The sequence below is a fragment of the Rhineura floridana genome, chromosome 15, assembly GCF_030035675.1.
Source record: "Rhineura floridana isolate rRhiFlo1 chromosome 15, rRhiFlo1.hap2, whole genome shotgun sequence".
Lineage (NCBI taxonomy): Eukaryota > Metazoa > Chordata > Lepidosauria > Squamata > Rhineuridae > Rhineura > Rhineura floridana.
This window is the reverse complement of record NC_084494.1, coordinates 7,989,923-8,012,254: the sequence shown is the minus strand read 5'-3', so window position 1 is coordinate 8,012,254 and position 22,332 is coordinate 7,989,923. Positions and strand designations below refer to the sequence as shown.

General features: G+C 43.5%; 1 protein-coding gene and 1 long non-coding RNA gene across 3 annotated transcripts in view; one reads left to right on the top strand and one right to left on the bottom strand.

Moving 5' to 3' along the window:
• Positions 1-4,798: 4,798 nt before the first annotated feature.
• Positions 4,799-13,495, bottom strand: LOC133370288 (uncharacterized). Of its 2 annotated transcripts, none has more exons than XR_009759113.1 (4): positions 13,416-13,495; positions 12,438-12,518; positions 8,692-8,921; positions 4,799-5,201 (listed from the first exon to the last, which is right to left on the bottom strand). It is a non-coding gene; the product is annotated as an uncharacterized LOC133370288 (long non-coding RNA). The 2 variants fall into 2 exon arrangements; XR_009759114.1 differs by lacking the exon at positions 4,799-5,201 and adding an exon at positions 5,702-6,264.
• Positions 10,296-22,332, top strand: part of NFYC (nuclear transcription factor Y subunit gamma) — a 69,329-nt gene continuing 57,292 nt past the window's right edge. The window contains exon 1 of the mRNA XM_061596404.1: positions 10,296-10,471. The gene's annotated coding sequence lies outside the window, so the exon portion shown is untranslated. The remainder of the gene's footprint in view (positions 10,472-22,332) is intronic.

Sequence of the window (22,332 nt, the reverse complement as noted above, 5' to 3'; positions counted from 1 at the left end):
TGATATCAAGAAAGGTTTATTTCCTGGCGACCTGACCCTTACCTACATTCCAGTGGCTCGAAGAATAAAAGCCGGTTTGAGCTGGAAACTTCACTATTATGTGTTTCTTATATCACATCCATGCCTATGACCTTGTTTATTGTTATAAATGTGCCTTGCATAGAAATGTTGTAAGTTGTTCCGCTGCCCCACAGACCTTGACTTGTGAAACCCTTTGATATGCAAGCGTAGTAATTTTCATGTCTGTCTCCTACTCATGGGGCGCCCGGTTGCAGCCGGGCCACCCCTTTACTCTTCTCTTTGTCGGTTCATGCAAAGTGCTTATCTCAAGGACATGCGAAATATGCAGACATGGAATCTAAGAGATAATCTCAATGTTTCCGCTTATGCCCTTCCCCTGTACCCCTTTAACTCCTTCTACATATCTTAAGGCTGTAATCACTAAGCAATAGCTCCTTTTGTGTTTATACTGGGGAGAGACTATATATACCCTAAGACATCAATAAACGAGGTTCCCATTCTGAAGGCTTTGAGCTGTAAGTAGTGGGACCCCTTTGCAAAGGATTTCTGTGTCGTTTTTAATTGATCTCTGGTAGTGGGTCTTTTTGCACTCAACTCCCGCACCCGTCCCGGGTGGATGTGAGCTGGGGTAGACAGAGACAGCTCGCGTGTTTGGTTTGGACCTAACAATTACATCAAACAGGACTTTTCTTTTGGAGAACAGTCTTTCATAACTGGTTGTTCTTACACATCAAATTTTTCTGGTGGAATGGAAACATGCCCCAGTTTAAGTTCAAGAAACAGCAGAGGGGGATATAGGTGCTCTCAAAATCTGCTGGAGAAGCTCCATGTTTTTGTCCCTGCTATACATGAACAAACAATTCCTGGGTCAGTCTGGAAAGCTCCTTGCAACTTCCGTATCTGGAACCTGAACATTCTGCTGTGGGGAAACAGCTGAGGCATTTCTTCTTACGGCATCCTTCCCCTACCTGGCGCTTTCCCAACGTTTTAGCCTACAACTCCTAGCAACCCAGCTGATGGGAATTGTGCTCCAAAACATCTGAAGGCACCAGGTTAGGAAAGGCTGGTTTTCATGTTTGCTACTGAAATTGCGTCTCTGGCCATTTTATCGCTTGATCTTTCTGATGGCAAGAAACGTGTTCACAGCCTGCAGAGTCAAATCGCCTCCAGTGGCTGATTTAGTTGCACGCCATCATCGCCTCACGACCACTTCTTCTGGACGCCACCTGTCTCCCAGGGGAGTTGTAGGCATATTGGGAGGACTGTGCCCATGCCTTCGTTGTCTTCTGAAGTAGGGTCTCCACGATCTGAACTGCCCATTCTGCTTCCCTGTTATTATGAGGGATGTTGGGAAATCAATGTCAAATGCAAAGTGTGAAAAATGGTACCAGAGAGAACTGTGGGCCATTATTATTATGTACACAATTGTTTTGTATTGTTTTGGAATGTTTTTGTGCTGCTGTGCACCTAGAGATGTGAAGGTTCACGGGGAAAAAAAGAGAAAAGTTGAAGAAGAAAACTTATTTTAAAAAAATGGGGAGGTTTCCAGAAAAATAGATGTTTTGCGATATGGCAGCATATAAGTACTTGGTTCAAACAGGCCAGTGGATGGGTTCCATAGGAGGCACGTCAGCATCCCTAAGGGCAGAGCCAGAGGACATGAGTGTTGACCAGGGATGGGAAACCTGTGGCTCTTCAGCCGTTGCTGGACTACAGCTCCCATCATCCCTGACCATTGACCATGCTGGCTGAAGCAGATGGGAGTTGGAGTCCAAAAAAAATCTGAAGAGACACAGGCAACCCCACCACCGTTTCAGACCTTGGACTTAATGGTCTTACAGGCGCTCCTGTTAGGCAACTGTTTAGATCAGTGGTCCCCAAACTCCCACACACACACAGACTACTTGAAAACGGCTGATGGTCTTGGCAGACCACTTAATTTTTCTGCCTGTTGCAGCAATTGTAATGCACCGTGCTAGATGCTGTATGATTTTTAATGGCTTCTTTTATTTGTAATACATTGTAAGAAATCAATTTGCACTGCATAGCATTCAAATTGTAATACAAGTAAATACAGTAGGGCCCCACTTTTCGGCGTTCCGCTAATATGGCGGTTTTCAATTAGAGTAAGGCCCCATTCATACAGCACTTGTTCCGTTTTTATGGCATTTTTTGGGTGTCGGGTGCCATTTTACTGACGGAGTTCCACTTTTTGGCGGGGGTTTGGAACGTAACCCGCCGTATGAGTGGGGCCCTACTGTACTATATACTGTAAGCAACAAAATACAATTAAAACAAATATGAATATTTAATGCAGACATGCCATGAACTACCAGCATGAAACTTCCGGTCCACAGTTTGGGAGCCTCTGGTGTAGATCATTTCATTTATACTGAGTCAGACCACTGGTCCATCTAGCTCAGTATTGTCTGCACTGACTGGCAGCGGCTCTCTAGGGTTCTAGGCAAGGCGTCTCTCCCAGCCCTACCTGGAGATGCCATTGGGGATTGAACCTGGGACCTTCTGCATGCAAGGCAAATGCTCTGCCACTAAGCTATGGCCCTTCCCCATAATTAACATTTCTCTTCTCACCCCACCCCACCCCTTCCAAGTTTTGCAGCTGCCTCTTCTACATTCCTGATATATTTGAGCTGCCCCGTTAGCAGTGACTAAGTAAGATTCATCTGCCAGTCTGGTTAGCTCTTGTGCACAGAATGGGCAGAAGGCACCATTATGTCCTTCACCTTGGGCAGCAAAATGTTACCGGCTGGCACAGATAAAAAGAAACCAGTAAAGTGCCCTGAACTGTTCTGTGGCCCTAAAGTTCTGAGGCTTGTTAGATCCTTTTCCATCTCTGGATGCTAATTGTTCTTGAAAGAGCTCAGCCTTTAAGAGAAGCTGTATCTTTGCCACTTTCTCGCAGAGATTGCTGTTGCTTGCAAAAGGAAGGCATGGCTTTAATGGGATTAGCCTTCTGAGATGGTTCTTAAGAGGATTCAAGGAGAACTTGCTTGATTTCTTACCCTATCAACGAACTGTGATCTCGTGTTAGAAGAGCTGGCAATGCAGGTGGGTGAAAGGCAGGTCTGGATGCTGCCTCTGGAGTGGTGGCACAGACAGATGATAGTTGGAAGATGTATGATGTAAGCGGACCTTACCAAGAACATCCAAAACAGCCATGTTTGACTTTAAAAGGGGGAACGTCCCAAAATTGAGGGGCCTGGTAAACAAGAAGTTGAGAAGGCAAGTCAAGAGAGTTCAAATCTCTCCAGAATGCCTGGGGATTCTTCAAAAGCACAAGAATAGATGCTTAGCTAGAATGTTTAATACAGATCAGGAAAGGTACCACCAGAACCAAAAGCATGCCAGGATGGTTTTTAATTTTTTTAAAAAGATGTTTTGCTTTTTTGATGTCTTATAGATATTTTCAGTGTTTTGCTGTTTGTTTGCTACCTTGGGTTCCTTCTGGAAGGGTGGAATATAAAATTAATAAATACTAATACTAAACACAAACAAAGTAGATCTGAGAAGTCTGAAGTTTGCCATACATACAACATCAAACGTATGCTAAATACACATTGTGCTTTTCCTGGTCAAACTTTTCCTGGTCTTGGAAAAATGTCCAGGTGGTGCTTGTCCAAGTATTAACTATTTGGAAGGTAGTTTGATTTGGAGTGTGACTATATTAGCCCCACCTTCCCCAAGCTGATTCCTTGCAGATGTTGCTGGACGATAGTTCTTATCATCCCTGACCATTGGCTATGCTGGCTGGAGCTGATGGGAGCTGGAGTCCCAACAACATCTGCAGGGCACCAGCTTGAGGAAGGCTGTATTAAGCATTTTCCCAGCAAGTCATTCTGCTTGATGACATATTAATTATTCCAATGTGATGGGGAGGGATTATTGTTTCAGCTGTGCTGGCTCTGATTAGAGCATTTTTGACTGGACTCTTTCAATGCATCATAACCTCATTTCGGGGGAGAACTTCACAGCCCAAAGACTTGAGATTAATAGTTGCTCTCTACCTCCACCTGGAGGCAAAAAGAAATGCAAAAATATCTTGTTTCCTTACTATCCAGATAGTCACAGGCGGTTCATGGCCAGCAAGCTGACCTAGTAACCTCTGATTCTGTGCAAGACAAATTATGCAGTGTGGAACACCCCATTAAAAAGACCATATGTTGCAGAAATTTTGGTTGTAGAATGTTAATTTGTATGGGCATGGAGGAACAAGGTGCAAATTGAAAAATGTGTTGCACATAACTGCAGACTTGCAATGTTCTTGGCTCTGAAATGAACAACAATTATTCTTATTAATCTTATTAATAATTAAAATCGTGCTTATTAAGATGCAGGGAAGCCATCGGCCATTTGTCGAAATGGCAGCAAAGATTAGTGCTTATCAGCACATCCAGCACTCATTGACAAAGTCACACGAGCAAAAAGGAAAGGTCCCAGTCTTGAAGAGCGTACAATCTAAATATCAATAGTGGAGAAGAGGAAGGGTCAGGGACAGTGTCAAGGCCTGGCATGGTCGGGCACCTGCTGACGGTTCACACCCCAGCAGGGGGCCGACTGACAAGAGCCCTCCTGGATCTGCCTGTCCACTTCACCATTAGTCTGCTTGTTCACCTGCCTCTTCCTCTAGCCAAGTTCAAAACTGTAATGCAAAACAATATGTCATATATATTTAAAAATATATTATTAAATTTCAACTAAATTATATAGAACTTTAATTATAATTTAATTGTGTATCTATGTGTGTAGGATGCATCCAGCTAAGCTGGATTCAATTATTTATTTAATTTGATTCAGTGTTGGTCATTTGTTTTGTATTTTATGATTTCATAATCTTACTGAGTTTTAATCACTTTACTGTACATATACTTTTCTTGTAAGCGGACGCTTTATAAATATTCTCATAAACAAATAAATCCTTCCATCACATTTCCCCGGCTGTCGGCTGTTTTTCCACTGTTACAATCAACTTGAATGAAAATCCTTACTATCATTTGGAAGGGAATATTTTGCTCTTATGAGGTTTAAACAGCAGTTGCTGCTAGTTACTCAAAGGACTGGGGGCACAGCAGCCCACGACACAAACTTGCCTGTCAGCAAATGTTGATGGTGGCTGGGTAGAACACCCCCACTCCCCGTGCTTTGTAGTGCACCCAGCTGCCCTGTAAGAAAGTAAAAAATAAAATAAAGTTGTTTAAGAGGGACAGAAAGGGGCAGCAGATTTAGGGCTCGGCACAAAATACTGATGGCTCAATCCCCCGGGGTCAACCCCCATGGCTGAGAAAGCATCTGTTTGAGGGATGTTATATATAGCAATCTGAAGGGCCAGCTCTGCTCTAATGTGGTCCGCAGTTCCAGAACTGTTTTTTAAGACAGATGCAAAAAAAGCTGCTGTCAACACCTGTATGGTTAAATAATACAACTGACATTTTTTACATTTGGAGAAGCCATCTTGGATTGAACCTTTGGACACAGTCAGTCAGACATCATTTTCTTCTGCAGTTACTTGGTGGCAAGGGAATGACTCTTTGCACACACTCAGGGACATGCTTTCCTTTATTATGCTTCTTTTGGTAACATGATTAGAGGTTTTTCACAATCAAGTGGTATATAAATGTTGTTAAATAAAATAAATATAAATAATCACTACTCATATGTTAGGGAAGGCTTGGTGGAGTTGGGCTGTAAAGTGTCCCAGCTGAAATGAAGTGTTAATATTCTGCTTTGCCCTGCCTTTTCCTCAGCCTCCATTCATTCCCAGGATTTTCACAGTGCGCTTTTTAAAAATTGTGCCCCCGTTTCACTGAGTTATAGTAGTCACAATAGTAATTGCCAACAATGGAAAACACCCACATTTGGAAGAGGAACATCAGAGATACTCCTAAATGTGGAATGATTTCAATAATCAAACTCCACACTTGCAAAGGACTTCTTTCAACTTCTCTGTTCCAGCAAAGCTGCCGTATGTGGAGGCAGATGAAGGAGCAGAAACAGAAATCGTTGCAGACTTTGCTCCATCCAAAGCTGACTCAAGTAAGAGGACATAAATGCTTTTGCAGGTGTCTTTTGGAATGCCAAGGGGGCAGAAAACTTCACTTCTGCAAGCTGCAACTTGCCAGGCCTGCCTGGCACACACAGACCTTGGTCTGCAAAAGGAGGTGGTGGTTTTTGTCCTGCAAGCTGGCTATTCTAAGCAAACAATGTCTTCATTTACTGATGAGGAGGCTGTTGGATAAGAAATGAAGCATTGCTTGATTAGTGATAGAGAATGTGAGACATAAAAAAGAGAACAGAGGAATAGAAGTATCCTGAAGCCATCTGGACCTACCAGCTGGTCTGAAATGAAGGTCCAGTTTGGTCTAGATTAGGACACTAGGGAGCAATTCTGCACCCCCCTGCAGATGTTGGATGTACAATGGTGTGGAAGGGTTGTGCATGGATGAACACCTGTAAGTGCATTTTCAATTTGGTGCAACCCAACCAGGACTCCTAAGAGGCCTTGCCTGGAAATTAAATGCTTACAAGAATGAAAATCATAATGATCACCTAAGTAGTTTAGTACAGATGGCTAACGCCATGCTGGTTACAGAAAAGTGAAAGCACAAGCCGTACAGAGTAGGTAAGGCGATTATGTTTATTGGACCTAGGTCATTTGATACAGGAGTTTCTTCTTCTCTCTCAGACTCCCCCATTTCAGTGTTACTTTGAAAAACTAACTTTAAAAAAAAACAAAAAACCATAGAACAAGATAACTTATTTTAGAAGAACTAAAAAGTAAAGGTGTCCCCGCACTTATAGTGCGAGTCGTTTCTGACTCTTAGGGTGACGTCTTGCGACGTTTACTAGACAGACCGTATATATGGGGTGGGATTGCCAGTTCCTTCCCCGGCCTTTCTTTACCCCCCAGCATAGGCCGGGTACTCATTTTACCGACCACGGATGGATGGAAGGCTGAGTGGACCTTGACCCTTTTTACCGGAGATTCGACTTCCTCCTTCCGTTGGAATCGAACTCTGGCCGTGAGCAGAGCTTCGGCTGCGATACCGCCGCTTACCACTCTGCGCCACGGAGGATCTTTTAGAAGAACTAAGGATGCAAAATATACTCTTTGTGATGCAAAACAGTTTCTGATTTTTATTATTTATTACAATTTTTATATACCACCTATCCTCCAAGGAGCTCAAATACATGGAGTACATGGTTCCCCCCTCTCCATTTTATCCTCATAACAACTCTGTGAGGTAGGTTAGGGCGAGAGATAGTGACTGACCCAAGGTCACCCAGTAAGCTTCATGGCTGAGTGAGGATTTCAACCCTGGTCTCTCAGGTTGTAGTCCAACATCCTAACCATTGGCTCTCCACTGGGATAACAGTCTACACCTAGGTGTTCCTTTGTTGTGCATTAGTTTCACCTCCTCAGCCACTGGATGATGGCATGGAAAGTTCTAATGGGGGGAATCTGCCAGCAACAGTCAGTGCAGTTTTAATTAGAGAAAGGCCTTATATACTACCTAAGGCTGAAATCCAATTCACACTTATCTGGGAGTAAGTTCCATTGAAACCAAAGGAGCTTACTTCTGAGTAGTCACATACTGGATTGCAGCCTAAGTCAGGTGGGCAAGATGCACTGCAGCTCATGTTTTGGATCACTTGTGTGACCAGGCTTTTTAGTTTAGATGAAAAGAGGACTAAAGGGTGGCGGCACAATAGAGATTTATCAAATTATGAAAGGATATACAGCACACCAAAAGAATTTTTCCTCCCATTCTCATAACTAGAACTTGGGACACACATTGATCCTGAATATGGTGTAAAAGCATACTTCTTTGATGTCAAATACTGTTTTTTGTGAATGGCCAGTATAAATAACCTAATTAACACCTTCTACACTTTTCTTCATTTTATTTCCTTCTGATCTCTATCCTTACAACTCCCTCATCCCAGGGAGCTTCTGCTTATTGAATAAATTTCAGTGTGTGTATGGGAGGGGTGTAAACAACGAGATCAGAAATAGTCACTTTTGCCTCCCTCTCTATGGTTGGAGGAATGAGAGAGAGAAACCCTCTCTAACAATCATCAGAAGAACCTCCTGAGCTTCTGCATGAAAATGAAATAGACTGCCTTCAAGTCACTTTTGACTTATGGCGACCCTATGAATAGGGTTTTCATGGTAAGTGGTATGCAGAGCTTGGAAAAGTTAGTTTTTTGAACTACAACTCCCATCAGCCCCAGCCAGCATGGCGCTGGCTGGGGCTGATGGGAGTTGTAGTTCAAAAAAGTAACTTTTCCAAGCTCTGGCTGGTATGCAGAGGTGGTTTACCATTGCCTTCCTCTGAGGCTGAGAGGCAGTGACTGGCCCAAGGTCACCCAGGGAGCTTCATGGCTATGTGGGGATTCAAACCGTAGTTCAACACCTTAACCACTACACCACACTGGCTCCCTGAGCTTCTGCATATTGAATCGATTATCATAATGATCTGAGTTAGGCCATCAGAAAAAAAATATCCAAAAGTCACTTTAAGGGCATACCTATTTTAAGTATGGCAAGGGGGGCTTTGGAAATTTTTTTGAGCAGCTTACAAGTTTTTGTGTTTTAGGGGGTTAATTCCATTTTCAGAACAACAAGGACATTTTAGGTCTTTTTCTGGTTACCTGAAAGAAAGAAGATAAACATTCTCTTCCGAGTTCAAGTTGAGGGTTATTTTGACTTCCTGGCTGCAATGAAATGCTGGCCCAATATAACACCACCTTCAGCAGATCCACCCTGCTCCAGCACATCCATTAATGCAGCAATCCTGGGCACACATACTTGGCTTTAAGTCCCATCAGATTTATTTCTGAGTAAATACTGTTGTACACATTATTTTGTGGCTCATCTAACACTAGAAAGAAAACAAACATACAGGTTTTGCAAACAAAGACTATGCCTGTTTCCTAGGAAGTACATCCTAGTGAAGTCAATGGGACTACCAAAGTAGGGGGACATAAGATTGCACTCTTGTGGTCCTATAATAAGCATGTCTACTTGGAAATATAATGAGGCTTATCCTTCCATGATTTAATGAAAGGAACTTTCATCCAGGTGAGGCTGGACCCCTCCATTTTAGTGGGGGATTTTTTTGTGAGCACAATCTGCAACATGTCATTGATACAATAATAGCACATTACTGGTGGATCTATGTGGGATGATCTGCACATCATTCTGTTTTACTAGTTGTTCTGCCATTCTCCCCCAGTGTTACTACATTATTGTCATCTGGAAGGGCACTCTTGTGCTATAGCACAACAAAACAGGGAAACACACACTAATTATGGTATAAAATGTTACTGGAAATTGTGGGGCATGCACTAATTGGAAACACTAGGTATTTATTTATTTATTTGTTGAATTTCTATACTGCCCGACTAGCATAGCTCTCTGGGCGGTGTACAACAGAGAAATATAAATATAACCACTGAGCCCCAGTACCACCAGGAGTTTCAGGCTAGTCTCTCTCCTACCTGGAGATGCCAGGGGTTGAATCTGGGGCTTTCTGCATGCACAGCAGACACTCTGCCGCCGAGAGTGTTCTGGAAGCTCCCTTGTCCCTACTTTCCTCTCCTCCTCCAGGGCTGAAACCAAGACATTCTGCTGCCCGAGGCACAGGGCGAAGATGCTGCCTCTCCACCCATTCCATGTACAAAAGCCAAGCTGCCTGGCAGCTGAATCTTCCTTCTGCATCCGTCACTGCACCCGACAGTCATCATGAATGAATGAATAAGAACGTTTCTGAAAAAGGCCCTCGAACCTAAGGGATCTAAGGTGGTATTCAACGTTAGAGCCCTACTCCGAGTAAACCCATTGAAATGACTAACAGGCCCATACATTTCAATGGGTCTACTCGGAGTAAGACTTAGTTGACTACAAACCCTTACTTCGGGGTAAACAAGTGTAGACTGGAGATCAAGTCCCATAATCACCAGGCTGATACAAGTTTATTTGGAGCCCCCTTGAGCAAACAGAAGGGATCTGTTCCTACATTAGCCCCTGTGCAGTTCTGCCGCTGGGACACCACCCTCCTCCCTGCGAATTGCAGCTCACCTGCCTTTCTTTGAAACAGGGGGAAAAAAACTACGATTCCCAGGATTCCATGCGGAAAGAACCTCCATAAGTCCGCAAGGTAAAGTATCGTGATACCGCACGGCTACACGGGAGGAAGAGAATCGCGCCTGCGCACTGAGTGGAAGCCGTCATGGACGTACAGAAGGGGCGCGGCTTACACTCAGTCACATCCCCGCCGCCATCTTGTTTCACTGCCACTTCGCGCTCGCTCCGTCAGTCACATCCCCGCCCCCCCTTCCGTCGTTGCCCCCGGGAGCGCGCGGGCTGCGGTTGACTCACCGGCACCCGCGGCCGGACCGCAGCGGGAGCCACGGACTCTGATTTAGCCCGGTGAGTCTGGTATGAATTGGGGGGAGGGAAATATCTGGTAGAGAGAAGCAGCAGCAGTTGGACTCCTTTCCCCTCCCCCTCTCGTGTCGCCGCCATTCACCCTCTACCCGCTTCTGATTGGTTGGAACACCCCTCTGCTGTCGCCTCTGATTGGCTAGCGCTGGGGAAAGCGGCCGGCCGGAACTGGGGGGGGGTGTCTGTCGGCTGCGGACCGTGGAGAGAACAGGATGCAACGGAAATAGCGTGTTTTCCCCGCCTCTCCATCCTTTTCTCTCGCTCTGTGGCACCCCAAAGCGCATAACGGCGCTGGGGGCAGGGCTTAGAAAGGCAGGCTTGGAACATGGGTGGTTTTTAAGTTCAGCTGCCTCTGAATTGTTTTCATTGCTGCTTTTTAGCTTGTTTTCATCTTTTTGTTGTTGTAAGTGGCTTTAAATACACTATCTGATAGACAGGTAGCGTAGAAACATTTGAAGTAAATTTTAACCATGCTTACTAGAGATGGGGAGACGGTCCCACTGAGTTTGGTGGGTTCTGTTTTTGAGTAAGCATGTAGGATTGGATTGTAAAGATAACGTCTACAGTGTATTTACTAGGAGTGTCGCATTGAATTCTGAGGAGGAGAGTAAACGTTTGCAGTCAGAGATGAGGAGATAACAAATATTAACTTTCTTAAGAACTACCAGTGATTGTTAACATTGACCAGGTTGCTTACTCTTATAGTGACTCAGTGGTCTATTATTTGCATATGAAGATTGGGCTTAATTTAAAACAGATCAACTCAACTCACCTAACTGGTCCCTGTTTTAGAAATTTTAGGCTGCAATACCTGGGAGCATGTCTCACTGAACATATCAGGGCTTATTTCCTTGTAGACATGTTTAGGATTGCAATATAAGAAGACTGCTGGAAAGCTCCACAGAGATGATAAATAAGGTGTAGGTCTGATGTGAGGTGCCCAAGTAATGAGTGGAGTGAATGCTGGGTTAAAGCCTTGGGGCAGGGGCTAGTTTAGTTGAAGGGAAGTAGGGGCTATAAGCAGTGAAGGAACAGACAACGTCTGGAAGGCCACAAGTTCCCCAATTCTGGTGTAGAGAATAGGGAAGGCCGGTTATCACTGAATTCTGGAATGAACCAAGAATTTGAATAAAGACAGGTGAAAAGCTTGTGGGAATGGGATTAAGTAAAGAGATCTTAATACGAAGCCGTTCTGTAATAAATTGGAGGAGAGAGATGAGGGGACAGTTGCAACGTTGAGGCTAACAGAATTGGGTGTTAAAATTTAGTTTGCAGCAAATAAGACAACACTGAACAGGTCTACTTGCAAGCTATATTTCTGCTTTTAAACCTTTAGAAAAATCTAATCACCTACTTTGGAATGTCATTCTGAAGGTTTTTAAAAAGGTCCTGCAGTGGGGCTTTCATGCAACCTTCACCAACCTGGTGCCATCTAGATGTTTTAGATGCCAACTCCTGTCAGCTCCAACCAGCACGGCCATGCTGGCAGTTGTAGACAAAAACATCCGGAAGGCCACCAAGTTGGCGAAGGCTTCCTCAAAGCTTCCTTTGCACTTCATTAGAAGTTGCAGCAGCCGCTTTGAAGGCTTGGGTTGAAAAGCAGAACACAAATCCACTAAGTAAATTAGGGACAGCCAACATGGTGCACCAAGGACTACAACTCCTGTCATCCCTGAGTACAGGCCACGCTTGGCTGGGGCTGATGGGAGTTGGAGTCCAACAACATCTGGAAGGCACCCAGTTGGCTACCTCTGAAGTAAATCAATACAGAGTGATTCGGTACATAAACTAGATCTACACACACCCCTGCCCAAATTCCCAACAAAAACAAACACAAGATACATATGAGAGGGGCACAAAATAACAATTTGTTCACCATCTTGAGGTTACCCCACCCCACATGAAGTTTGAGAGAAAGGACAAACGGTGGCAACAGGAAGAGTCATCTCACCATTTTCACCTTCTCAAAGATAATTGGCTCCAGTTTTTTCCCCGAGGGTGCCTCCTTTTTCCATTGGTCATCCTTTTCTCTCTGTGTATACAATCACACAAAGTGGTGAAGAGAGTGAGGAAGGCAGTTGAATACAATATTTTCTTCTCTCTCCAAGCTAGTGGGAGAAACACCCTTTAGCAAGAGGTCACAGGAGAATGCCCAGCAGGTTTGGTAAACACAAGAGCTCCCACCCCCAATGGGAGCAAAGGGCTCCTGGCTCCCAGGCAGTTTAACCCAAAAAAGGAGAGATGAGTTGATGCATATTCCCCTTTCAAATCTGCAAGGAAACCGAGTGTGGCATAACTACCACAACCAGCTACTGAGCAAATGCAAAAAAGAAAGTCTTGAGACAGTCTCAAGAAAGGCTGATGATTATTTGTTCAAAATCCCAGCATGCTGACCAAGATGGCAACCTTTGGCAATCTCAGACTGACATTTTATTTTTTTGATGGTGTGGTGGTGGTTGGAATTCTAGTCTTTTCTGACACAGAATGGCAGCCTGCCTGAACAACCAGCCTTGGCAGGGCAGGTGAGAATTCTTCCCAGAGTCTGAGCCACCAAAGGCCTGGTTGTTTTATGCTGATGAATTTGTCCAGATTATGGATTTCCAGTTTGGAGAACAATGCACTGCTTTGCATGCAGCAGATCCAGATTCAATCACAGGCATCTTAGGAAGCAGGGCTGGAAAAGATATCTCTCCACCCAAGGTCTTAGACAAGGGGTGGCCAACACAGTGCCCTTCTGATGTTTTGGACTACAGCTCCCATCAGCCCACGCCAGCTCCTGTAGTCCAAAACATCCGGAGGGCACCAGATTGGCAAAGGCCGCCTTAAAACAACTGCTGCCATTCAAAAAAGACTGCGACTCAGCTAGATGGTCTTAATGGACACCATGCATTCATAAAGCAGCAAACATTCTGATGCACTGAAGACCAACCCGTAACATGTTGATGTCCAGACTTCTGTCCATGTACTTCTTCTTTTCGTATTTGTCCCTGATAAAGCCCTCCACTGCACTGCAAGGAAGCTGGTTAAGGAAGAAGTAGCCGAGGTGGTGGTGGTGGCTCGTGCACCACGTTGTCAGGCAGCAGCAAAATCATAGCCTGAAGCCGTAATTTTGCTATGGTATCAGTGGTGGCTGGTGGCTCCATGTCAGTGGGGCAGTGGAATAGGCTCTGGGTTTTAGTCCAGTGTGGTGTAGTGGTTAAGGTATTGGACTACAACCTGGGAGACCAGGGTTCAAATCCCCACACAGCCATGAAGCTCACTGGGTGACCTTAGGCCGGTCACTGCCTCTCAGCCTCAGAGGAAGGCAATGGTCAATCCCCTCTGAATACCGCTTACCATGAAAACCCTATTCATAGGATCACCATAAGTCAGAATCAACTTGAAGGCAGTCCATCATCATCATCACTTAGAGATATTAACAAATAGATCAGGCATTTGACATATGTTTCCAGCTCTTCTTGTAGCAAGTAAGATGACACTGGGAATTGAAATACTATATATAATTCCTTGTCTTTGCTTAAAACATGTATAGGCTTTTAAAATATTCTTAGAGACTATTAAGCTCTGTAGGAGGAAGACATTTTTGGAAAAGCATTTAGTTATACCATTCATGGAAATTCTTACAGTATATATTAAAACCCTAAAACCAGAGTATATATGCCTTGTGATAGATTACTACAGTTATGTTATAGATATGTATAAGTAAATGGTTGTTTTCTGAAAGCAGCACATGCACTATATGGGAGAAAATACTAAACTTGAAACTCCAGGTTTTTTTATGTTAAGGGAAATGTTACTACACCCATAAATGTTTTACCAAGCAAGTCTCCCAAATGGTCAGCTTGACTGCCACTAGCGTCTTTTAGTCTACTGGCATTAGCTAGGCAGCCAAGGGCCTGCATTTGATTTATAGTGGGGTTTTGTGCCCTTGTCCTCCCCTGCAGCTATGTTTTATTTATTTATTTTATTTACTTATTGCACTTGTATACTGCCCCATAGCCGAAGCTCTCTGGGCGGTTTACAGCAACCAAAAACATTAAAACAAATATACAATTTAAAACACATATTTTAAAAACAATTTAAAATACAATTTAAAAATTTTAAACAATATAAAAACAATTTAAAACACATGCTAAATTGCCTGGGAGAAGAGGAAAGTCTTGACCTGGCGCTGAAAAGATAACAGTGTTGGTGCCAGGCGCACCTCGCCAGACACACCTCGTTTTGACCCCTACACAGCAGTGAGCTATTTCCAGCAGGTAGATATTATTTAGTCAGAATGTGCATGTGCTAGGATTGTGGCTGTGTGTCAGCTGGGGCAGTTAAGTGGTGCTGCAGGTAATGGGAAGGGGCCTGGGTATGATAATGAACATCTGATCTGCAAGGCGTTGTTGCAAGTAATGGGCACCATGGGAATACGTTTTTCTCCCCTAATGCATCATGGGTGCAAAGAAGAGTATTTCCAGTTTTGAGAGTAGTGTTGGGAGGGAAGTCATCATTTCTGCAGTGAAGTATTTCTCATTGTAGTGTGTCTATAGTACAGATACCAGAAATTAAGCACCTCCAAAAACTTGTGTACTCCAAATGCTGCTTGCAAAATGGAGGGACTATTTCAATGGTGGTGTTAGAACTCCTGGTTTTACATGTGAACCGTGAAGGAAGTTCTTCCATGTGTTTATTAAGCATGTTTCTGCATGAGTAGAAATTCTCCCCAATGAGCCAATGCCTTGATTTGTTGCTAATTCGTAGAATGGTCTTGGGAATGTTTTGTCGTCTGTTCTTGTGGCAGGCACAAACTCAGATATTGCTATTTCATCCTCCTGGATCAGAGCAAGATCCAGCATCCTATTTCCTTAAGTGGCCAGACTGGTGCCTGCTCACAAGCAGGGCAAGGTGAGTGCCTTATCCTGCCCTGTCCTGAGCATCTGGTACTTTTTTCCTTTTTTAAAAAAATTGGATACATCAGGATTTATCCTGCCTGGCACATTCCTAGCAACAAAACATGATTTGACAATTCTACTATGAAATGCCACCTATAATAATTTTCAACTGGGCTTCTTTTAAATTAAGATATATTCAGAAATAGTCTAAATTTGGAAGATTGTTTCTTTCACCTTCACTTCACATTTAAGCGATCTCTCCCATTGTGTACATTGATCTCTAATAGTAAATCTTAAATATAACCACTCTTAAATTTTTCTCTGTCAATAATTTTTCCATATTAGATCATTCATTATTCACTGCATTTTGATTAAAATATGTTAAAAATATATAGTTAGAAAATATTGAAAAAATACTGATCTTCATGGACAACCTCCTCACCGTCATTTACAACTAGGTCCTTGAATCTGTAACATCTAGATTGTTCCCGTTCTATGAATGACCTTATTATACGGCCTGGGTTAATGATGTGATTTTGTACAAAAGATTCTAGTTGTGAAATACCCAGACTAAGTTGTTCATGACCCATGTGTCTCTTATGAGCTCTTAGAACATCATCCTATCTTGCGCACACTGGTCTTTCTGTTATCCATTACAAAATAGTTTCCCCTGGAACTGATAGGCAGCTGTGCTCCAAATCAAGTCAGTATTCTTACCTGAAGGAAACCAACCCGTAAGCCGTGTTTGCTGTGCAGCTGCATTGGGAACAGTTAGCCCCTGCTCTTCCTTTTTCTGCAGTTTAAAAAAACTCAAGCTTTATGTCCTTTCCATATAAAGTCATTAACCAACTTCTCCATTCTTAAGTGATCCTGCAAATCAAAAATGGGATATAGTTAAACAGAAATTTAATTTTAGAAGGATATTTGGATAACTTCAGATTCTATCCCAAGCATCAGGAAGATAGTGTGACTTCTGGGTATACATCTCCTGTCAGCAGGCAGAGTCCAAAATGATGCCATCCAGAAGGAGGGGCTTTACTTTCTCCAGACTGTTCTCAGTGGCGAAAGAAAGGATTCTTCAGTTGCCCCAGCCCCAAATTGAAAAACTAATCAGGGCGTCATTTCTAATGAGCGACTCCCTTATGAGGAAAGGTTGCAGCATTTGCGGCTTTTTAGTTTAGAGAAAAGGCGGGTCAGAGGAGACATGATAGAAGTGTATAAAATTATGTATGGCATTGAGAAAGTGGATAGAGAAAAGTTTTTCTCCCTCTCTCATAATACTAGAACTCATGGACATTCAAAGAAGCTGAATGTTGGAAGATTCAGGACAGACAAAAGGAAGTACTTCTTTACTCAGCGCATAGTTAAACTATGGAATTTGCTCCCACAAGATGCAGTAATGGCCACTAGCTTGGATGGCTTTAAAAGAAGACAAATTCATGGAGGACAGGGCTATCAATGGCTACTAGCCATGATGGCTGTGCTCTGCCACCCTAGTCAGAGGCACCATGCTTCTGAAAACCAATTGCCGGAAGCCTCAGGAAGGGAGAGTGTTCTTGCACTCGGGTCCTGCTTGCGGGCTTCCCCCAGGCACCTGGTTGGCCACTGTGAGAACAGGATGCTGGACTAGATGGGCCACTGGCCTGATCCAGCAGGCTCTTCTTATGTTCTTATATTCTTAAGCCGCCTTTCCTGGACTCCTGCACTCAGCATCGGAAGGCCTTCTTCGTGTGCCCCCTCCAAAGGAGTTGTGGAGAGTGGCAGCATGAGAACAGGCCTCAGTGGTGGCCCCCCATTTGTGGAACACTCTCCTCAGGGAGGTATGCCTGGTGCCATCATCATCCATCTTTAGGCACCAGGCAAAAACATTTCACTTATTCCAGGTGTTTGGTTCTTAACTTTGGAAGGCTTTTGGAGGGATTCTGTTGTGTAATTGCTCCACCATATTATGTACTGTTTTGTTTTTAACTTTATATATATAGTAGGGCCCTGCTTCTCGGCACCCCACTTTTTGGTGTTCCGCTAATACGGTGCCAGCGGGGCGATCAGCTGGAGGGCGGCTGGAGCTGTCTGTGCTCCAGCTGATCTTGCCAGAGTAGGGGAAGATCAGCTGTAGCACACTACAGCTGATGTCCTCCTCTGGCGTGATCAGCGGGTTTAGGTTCCAGACTCCTGTGCTACAGCTGATCTGCTTTTCGGCGGGGGTCTGGAACCTAACCTGCCGTTTGAGTGGGGCCCTACTGTATATATATTTAATCTTTTGCTTTTTAATTTTTTATTAACTGTAAGTTGCTTTGAATGCAAATTTAATAAAATAAAAAACTGGACAGAATCTAAAGAAGAGTCTGCCCAAAAGCTACAAGATGGTGACGTCTTGCATAAGCTGCTGTCTAGCCATTTAGACTCCATTGAAATTGCCAGGGCATCTACCCACATAATCACACTTGCAAATGTTAACTAATTATGATATCATCTGGATATGCAGAGGCTTTTGTTTTCTCCCTTCAATTTTTTTTTAAAAAATCCTGATCCGCCTTGTATCTGGGCAATATTGCAAGACCAAATACAAGCAGAGACAAAAAATATCCCTGTTACATCCCTCCTCTTTCTAAGTGTTAACAAACCTCCATTAACTAAAATACTTGCCCATGGTTCCATATAAATTCAATCATTCTTGTAAAATTTGTTTTCACATTAAATTTCACCATAAATCTCACTAGCTATCTCCACTTGATCAAAAGCCTTCTCAGCAATCAATTGTATTTTCTAGTAATACAATTCCTACTTATAATGCTAACCGCACATCTTATATTATCTTCTTTCCTTCCTTTAAAAAATCTCAATATTTTGACCAATATTTAAATATTTGGATGGTAATCCGTTCAGTCTACCTGCTAGATTAGAATAGCTACTCATATTTTATAGTCAAACTTAAACAATAAGAGGGTTCTGTAAAATTCCATTCTCAATGGATCCTTATCCTCCTCATAGGTAACCATTTGATTTTGTTTAGTTTTTAAATTTCTTGTTGCCACCTTCTAGTTGATGCACCACTACTTTTGTAAAAGGTTTTTATGTAAATCTTCTAACTTTTGCATTGTATTTAACAATTCTCTATATTCCAAAAGCAATTTCTTCTTGACTGAGGCTGAGGCTACAGATCTGTTCACCAGGGCTGGGGAACCTCTGACCTGCAGGCCAAATTTGGCCTGCTAGACTGTTTCCCCCAGACGATACCATATTAGGCAATGGGCAGGGAATTCAATTCTGCTTGACTGAGGTATGCGAGCGAGACCTCATTAGTGCACCCAAACCCTGTAGGAAGCAGGATTGAGCTCCACACAACAGCTGAATCCTGTTTAATTCTTCTCTTCCCCCACTCCTATGGGGCTACCCATCTGTCAGTCACCTGACAAAATTATGACAGATGGGTGGTCCTACACATCTTTCACAGTTGGCCAGCAGGAGTGGGTGGAGATAAATATCTGGCCTGCCAAGCTAAAGAGGTTCTCCATGCCTACTATACACACTTACTGCAGAGTAAATATCATCAAACTCATTGACACTAACTTCTGAATAGATATGCGCAGGATTGCATTGTGAAATGGCCATAAACTGAAGTTTCTTAGACATTATTATTTCTCAGACTTCTCTGAGACACAGTCCTGATAAATTAGTGTGAAAGACATAACAAACTCCCTCCTGGCTATCTCTTTCGTTGTTCTGTCTTGAAGAAGACGGTCCAATTTCCATCTGAAGGGTGTCTTATACTATGCAGTGCCATTCTGTACACTTGGAAAAGTGTCCTATTGAAATCTGTGAAACTGACTTCTGAATAAGTACGCATACGGTTGTGCTGTTCATCTCTGTTCAAACTGCAGAGGCAGAGAACCTGTGACCCTCCAGATAGCTCAGTGGCAGAGCATCTGCTTTGCATACAGATGGTCCCGTGTTCAGTCCGTAGCATCTCCAGGTAGGGCTGGGAATGTCCCCAGTCTGAAACCCTGTAGAGCTGCTACCAGTCAGTGTTGATAATACTGAGCTAGATGAACCAATGGTCTGACTCTGTATAAGGCAACTTCCTCTGTTCCTATGCTGGCTTACAATTCCTATCATCCCTAACCATTGGACCTGCTGAGTGAGGCTGATGGGAGTTGGAATCCAGCAACATCTGGAGTGCACCAGGTTCCTCACTTTGGCTCTAATGTAATCTGACATAATTATAGTTGCCTTAAGGCCTTTTTGTACAGTATTAGGCAGTCCAAACAAACAATTGATTCTGGGGTATGAGGTGAATATGTAGTATTTCAGTCATGTTATAAACTCTCATTTTCAGCATGTGTCTCTTAACCATGGGAGGGAGGGTATCCAGCTAGCAGAAGACTCATTATCTGTGCAATTGAACTTCGCCGCCCCATAAATCTGCTCTGGAGGATTGGGGAAAACCCCTGGAACAGATTTAAGGGTCACACAAGGACAGGCAGAGGATAGGGAAGTTCCATTGTGCAGCTAAAAGTCCTTGCATTGGTGGAACTGTTTAGTTGGATGTCGCCCCATGTTTTAAAAATTGATTCATACTCCTGTTTGACTCTCTCTTCCTTTGTAGATAGGTTTCCCTCTTAGAGGCGTGGATTGCATTTTCTCTTATAGTCCCTTATTGTGTTACAGTGTCTTAGACTAACTTTTTGCTTCCGATTGACAGAGAGATAATTTTCTCCAGTCTCTGTACTTGGCTTGTTCTCTTAATTTTGTCGCTCATCTCTGCATCAGTCTTTGGAGCATTGGCCTCTGAGACCTCCAGTTCTTGAAGGAAGATCTTGAATTTTCTGTTGTAGGACTCCTTTTTCAGCCTCTGAGACCTCCAGATAGTCTTTGTGCTACTAGAGCTATTTATTCTTGAACTCAGCAGCCGCAAATTCTCCTTTCTCCTGCAGGAGCTTCTGGTTTTCCTGGTCATATGGTTGCCCTATCTGAAGAAGTCATAACAGTGAATCTCTCTTCTCCTTTTTGTTTGTTTATAGCAGACAGGAGGTGTCCAGATGGTTCCTTGAGAATCTGGATGCCCTGCCTTTGAAGGGGCTTTCATACAGTTACTGGGCTAAGCATTTGTACTAGATGTTTTTCACACCATGAGACAAAGATCAAAACCAGAGTCAAACATGGTGAAAGCTTTCTAATCATCTTGGAGGTCTGTTCTCCTCCAAAGTGGATCTTCACCCTTGTTAGAAAAATAATGAGGTGTTACTAGCTCAGATGCTGCTGGGCTTGGCCTGGTGTGGGCTATCCCCCTTTCATAGTTAGGCTTCGCTTTTGCTGCTAAGCCCAGTTTTTCTACCTTCCACTTTGCTTTTTCTATTGGTCGCTGCAGCAGCCCCATTTTGAGTGTGTGTGTCTTGCTGTGCTCCCAAACTCATCTTGCTTCTTCTGGGGCTCCCCCCTCCTTTTGGTCTTTTTCTTTTCTTCCTGCTCACCGCCCTTCCTTTCTTTTCCCGATATGGTCCATTTCTGTTCTGCAGCCTTCTTGATTAGAGGCGAGTTTAGTTCACTGCTGCAGACTAAAGCTCTCGCTCGGCCTCTTGCCTTTTGTGACCCAACCAGGCAATTTAGTTGGATGGGGCATGAGCTGTGCATGCAACAGAAGTGAATAAGGCGTCTTGGCGGTCACCTGTGCTTGGAGTTAACACTGACTTTGAATGTGGAGGAGTTTGTTTGGGGAAGGGCCATAGCTCAGTGGAACAGCATCTGCTTAGCAAACAGAAGGTCCCAGGCTCAGTCCTTGGCATTTACAAGTAGGGTTGGGAATGTCCCTCTGGACAACTGCTGCCAGCCAGTGTAGACAGTACTGAGTTAGATGGGCCAGGTGTCTGAGTCAGTATATGGCAGCTTCATATATTCTCATAGGCATAGCAGTTTCAGTTGTTCTTGTCAATTAATTTTATGTGCATGAGTCCAAAGTGCAGATTAGTTAAAATGCCCATTCTGGTTTCTTTCCTACTATAATTATCAGCTTAACATCACAGTATTTCACAGAGAGTTTATGAGCCATAAATACCCTTTTTATCTATGATAATGCCCGGTAGCCAGCATAGTGGTTATTTGTGCAAGCAGCCACTATACGCTCCTGTATGTATGTTTATCTGTGAATTGTTTTTATTCTGTTCTCTTCTGAAGGGTTCACCTTCTGTCCAGACTCTCATGTCACCAAAGCTGAAATGAAAGACAGCATACAAGGAATTTTAAATAAATAAATAAACAAACAAACTGATGGCTGAGGTCAGTCATCTTCACCATCTTAAAAAAATAAAATAAAATCCCAGTGTCCGTAGTCCACTAAAAGAACCGATGTTGGCCAAGGGTCCATTCAGTGCATCTTCACCCACACCACTAATAACAGGTAAGGCATTGATCGATTGGACAGGTTATCCATACATGTGCCTTCCTCCAACCCTTTGGATGGTGGTAGGATATATCAGTGTGACAATTTACCCCAGCTTCTGCTATAGAGCATAAAATACTATATGGTGTAATACATAAGATTGGTCCTCTGTGTCTCCCTGTACTTCTGAGAGCTGTATTAATAATGACACTGTCCTCGCCAAGAAAGTTTCGAATCTACGCTACCAGTTAGACATTTATACGGCTCACCTAAGAGGAAAATAGAAGATCCCAGAGACTGATACAGCTGGAGGAACATTTTTATAATCTCAGGGACGTTTGGGGGATTAGAGTGGTAGGAGGCGTATTTCAGGGCCTTGGTCAAGCTCCAACAGAGGACATGGCTGAGGATTGGTCCTGGTGCAAGCAAAGCTCCGAAAGGCATGGGGCAGGCTTGGGGTCAGGTCCCAGGTCATGAAGACAAGGAGGGTCAGGCAAGGCAAGGCGTCCTCGTGGCTACTTGGGGAGATGAATTGCTCAGCCCAAGGAGCAAACTTAGCCATGAGGATTTTATATGGCCTGTATCCCAGC